Below are 5,150 nucleotides of genomic sequence, written 5' to 3'. Positions count from 1 at the left end.
ATTAAACTTTGAGGGCTATATTTACCTAAATATGGTGGTAATAAGCACTTGAAATCAAGTTTTGTGTAGATTTGAGCAAAAATTAGGTTAGAAATGAGGAAAAACTCACTCTCATTACTGCGGTTAAGGCCATATCAGCATTCCCCTATGGCAACATGGAAAATCCATTATTGAGTACTTTTTTTGCTTTAGGTGCCCTTTACTGGTCATGTTTTAATGTGAAAACACTGTATTTACAAATTTAAAGCCAAATATATCACCTTTTGTGAAAATTTAAAGATTTAGTATTTTTGACATGTGATCAAGAAAAAGGGGGAGGCATGTCAGAAATAATTTTTTTAAAATAGACCAATTTCTCAGAAAATGATTACTTTTAAAACTATTTCTTCATTAATATTGTTAAAAAACAAGTTGTGATTGACATTTTTTATTTGAAAAGTCAGAAAAAGTTCTTTGCAAATATTTAATGCATTTAAGTATGGTAGAATATTGTCACTTTTTTGCTCGCACAACTTGGTTACCCTATATTTAAAAATCAAATATTTAAAAAAGTGCTTGTCACATTTCACTGAAACTTTGCAAATGCATTCAGTATGTGTGTAGGAAGATACCTGTATAGTTATTTATTTTTTCTAAGACAAAAAGTGACTGTTTAGGTTACAGACCACCAATTCAACCAATGAGCATTTGGAACGTACGCAAAAATAGTCCTACGCAGAAATTACCCCTGTTCCTCATAGTGCTGTGAAAAAAGTTATCATCTTATTTAAAAAAAATTAAACAGTTTCTGACAGGAAAAACATTTCTGTACATTTTATAGGTGCATTTTGCTTCTTGTGATGTGAAGCCTAATCTCCATAATGATTTTTAAATATACCCTTATCTTGTGAAAACACTGGGATTTCCCATGCTATTTATAGACCCTTCACTTCCGGTGACCAGTACTGCACTGCAAGTCTGCTAACCCCACATGCCATTCTGAGGATTGTGAGCTGACATATGTAGAATCATGCTGATATATAGTCCTCTGCAGGTTAAAGTTAAGGTAGAGTCCAGAGAAGTCATTGAATATTGTGAAATTAGCATAGAAGCCTATGGAAAGTGGAATTAGTGGTTTTTAGCCTTAAGAAGAAGCTATGGCAAAATGAAAAGTTTCTTGAAATAGTTTTAAACTACTTGAAGATCTTGTTAACTTTGCCATGAGAGGAATACACTACAAAAATCCTTTAAAATATGCATTTTTTTAAGTTATAGGTCCAAATTATGGAAAATTGGTCTTTTTGGCTGATTTTTATGTCCTATCTTGTAAAAAGTGTAGAAAATTTTGTAAAAATATCAAATATTAAACTTTGAGGGCTATATTTACCTAAATATGGTGGTAATAAGCACTTGAAATCAAGTTTTGTGTAGATTTGAGCAAAAATTAGGTTAGAAATGAGGAAAAACTCACTCTCATTACTGCGGTTAAGGCCATATCAGCATTCCCCTATGGCAACATGGAAAATCCATTATTGAGTACTTTTTTTGCTTTAGGTGCCCTTTACTGGTCATGTTTTAATGTGAAAACACTGTATTTACAAATTTAAAGCCAAATATATCACCTTTTGTGAAAATTTAAAGATTTAGTATTTTTGACATGTGATCAAGAAAAAGGGGGAGGCATGTCAGAAATAATTTTTTTAAAATAGACCAATTTCTCAGAAAATGATTACTTTTAAAACTATTTCTTCATTAATATTGTTAAAAAACAAGTTGTGATTGACATTTTTTATTTGAAAAGTCAGAAAAAGTTCTTTGCAAATATTTAATGCATTTAAGTATGGTAGAATATTGTCACTTTTTTGCTCGCACAACTTGGTTACCCTATATTTAAAAATCAAATATTTAAAAAAGTGCTTGTCACATTTCACTGAAACTTTGCAAATGCATTCAGTATGTGTGTAGGAAGATACCTGTATAGTTATTTATTTTTTCTAAGACAAAAAGTGACTGTTTAGGTTACAGACCACCAATTCAACCAATGAGCATTTGGAACGTACGCAAAAATAGTCCTACGCAGAAATTACCCCTGTTCCTCATAGTGCTGTGAAAAAAGTTCTCATCTTATTTAAAAAAAATTAAACAGTTTCTGACAGGAAAAACATTTCTGTACATTTTATAGGTGCATTTTGCTTCTTGTGATGTGAAGCCTAATCTCCATAATGATTTTTAAATATACCCTTATCTTGTGAAAACACTGGGATTTCCCATGCTATTTATAGACCCTTCACTTCCGGTGACCAGTACTGCACTGCAAGTCTGCTAACCCCACATGCCATTCTGAGGATTGTGAGCTGACATATGTAGAATCATGCTGATATATAGTCCTCTGCAGGTTAAAGTTAAGGTAGAGTCCAGAGAAGTCATTGAATATTGTGAAATTAGCATAGAAGCCTATGGAAAGTGGAATTAGTGGTTTTTAGCCTTAAGAAGAAGCTATGGCAAAATGAAAAGTTTCTTGAAATAGTTTTAAACTACTTGAAGATCTTGTTAACTTTGCCATGAGAGGAATACACTACAAAAATCCTTTAAAATATGCATTTTTTTAAGTTATAGGTCCAAATTATGGAAAATTGGTCTTTTTGGCTGATTTTTATGTCCTATCTTGTAAAAAGTGTAGAAAATTTTGTAAAAATATCAAATATTAAACTTTGAGGGCTATATTTACCTAAATATGGTGGTAATAAGCACTTGAAATCAAGTTTTGTGTAGATTTGAGCAAAAATTAGGTTAGAAATGAGGAAAAACTCACTCTCATTACTGCGGTTAAGGCCATATCAGCATTCCCCTATGGCAACATGGAAAATCCATTATTGAGTACTTTTTTTGCTTTAGGTGCCCTTTACTGGTCATGTTTTAATGTGAAAACACTGTATTTACAAATTTAAAGCCAAATATATCACCTTTTGTGAAAATTTAAAGATTTAGGATTTTTGACATGTGATCAAGAAAAAGGGGGAGGCATGTCAGAAATAATTTTTTTAAAATAGACCAATTTCTCAGAAAATGATTACTTTTAAAACTATTTCTTCATTAATATTGTTAAAAAACAAGTTGTGATTGATATTTTTTATTTGAAAAGTCAGAAAAAGTTCTTTGCAAATATTTAATGCATTTAAGTATGGTAGAATATTGTCACTTTTTTGCTCGCACAACTTGGTTACCCTATATTTAAAAATCAAATATTTAAAAAAGTGCTTGTCACATTTCACTGAAACTTTGCAAATGCATTCAGTATGTGTGTAGGAAGATACCTGTATAGTTATTTATTTTTTCTAAGACAAAAAGTGACTGTTTAGGTTACAGACCACCAATTCAACCAATGAGCATTTGGAACGTACGCAAAAATAGTCCTACGCAGAAATTACCCCTGTTCCTCATAGTGCTGTGAAAAAAGTTCTCATCTTATTTAAAAAAATTAAACAGTTTCTGACAGGAAAAACATTTCTGTACATTTTATAGGTGCATTTTGCTTCTTGTGATGTGAAGCCTAATCTCCATAATGATTTTTAAATATACCCTTATCTTGTGAAAACACTGGGATTTCCCATGCTATTTATAGACCCTTCACTTCCGGTGACCAGTACTGCACTGCAAGTCTGCTAACCCCACATGCCATTCTGAGGATTGTGAGCTGACATATGTAGAATCATGCTGATATATAGTCCTCTGCAGGTTAAAGTTAAGGTAGAGTCCAGAGAAGTCATTGAATATTGTGAAATTAGCATAGAAGCCTATGGAAAGTGGAATTAGTGGTTTTTAGCCTTAAGAAGAAGCTATGGCAAAATGAAAAGTTTCTTGAAATAGTTTTAAACTACTTGAAGATCTTGTTAACTTTGCCATGAGAGGAATACACTACAAAAATCCTTTAAAATATGCATTTTTTTAAGTTATAGGTCCAAATTATGGAAAATTGGTCTTTTTGGCTGATTTTTATGTCCTATCTTGTAAAAAGTGTAGAAAATTTTGTAAAAATATCAAATATTAAACTTTGAGGGCTATATTTACCTAAATATGGTGGTAATAAGCACTTGAAATCAAGTTTTGTGTAGATTTGAGCAAAAATTAGGTTAGAAATGAGGAAAAACTCACTCTCATTACTGCGGTTAAGGCCATATCAGCATTCCCCTATGGCAACATGGAAAATCCATTATTGAGTACTTTTTTTGCTTTAGGTGCCCTTTACTGGTCATGTTTTAATGTGAAAACACTGTATTTACAAATTTAAAGCCAAATATATCACCTTTTGTGAAAATTTAAAGATTTAGGATTTTTGACATGTGATCAAGAAAAAGGGGGAGGCATGTCAGAAATATTTTTTTTAAAATAGACCAATTTCTCAGAAAATGATTACTTTTAAAACTATTTCTTCATTAATATTGTTAAAAAACAAGTTGTGATTGACATTTTTTATTTGAAAAGTCAGAAAAAGTTCTTTGCAAATATTTAATGCATTTAAGTATGGTAGAATATTGTCACTTTTTTGCTCGCACAACTTGGTTACCCTATATTTAAAAATCAAATATTTAAAAAAGTGCTTGTCACATTTCACTGAAACTTTGCAAATGCATTCAGTATGTGTGTAGGAAGATACCTGTATAGTTATTTATTTTTTCTAAGACAAAAAGTGACTGTTTAGGTTACAGACCACCAATTCAACCAATGAGCATTTGGAACGTACGCAAAAATAGTCCTACGCAGAAATTACCCCTGTTCCTCATAGTGCTGTGAAAAAAGTTCTCATCTTATTTAAAAAAATTAAACAGTTTCTGACAGGAAAAACATTTCTGTACATTTTATAGGTGCATTTTGCTTCTTGTGATGTGAAGCCTAATCTCCATAATGATTTTTAAATATACCCTTATCTTGTGAAAACACTGGGATTTCCCATGCTATTTATAGACCCTTCACTTCCGGTGACCAGTACTGCACTGCAAGTCTGCTAACCCCACATGCCATTCTGAGGATTGTGAGCTGACATATGTAGAATCATGCTGATATATAGTCCTCTGCAGGTTAAAGTTAAGGTAGAGTCCAGAGAAGTCATTGAATATTGTGAAATTAGCATAGAAGCCTATGGAAAGTGGAATTAGTGGTTTTTAGCCTTTACT

Source organism: Perna viridis, chromosome 14 (genome assembly GCF_037379345.1).
Source record: "Perna viridis isolate PV_CMFRI_1.1 ecotype Kerala chromosome 14, ASM3737934v1, whole genome shotgun sequence".
Lineage (NCBI taxonomy): Eukaryota > Metazoa > Mollusca > Bivalvia > Mytilida > Mytilidae > Perna > Perna viridis.
This window is presented reverse-complemented; position numbering follows the sequence as displayed.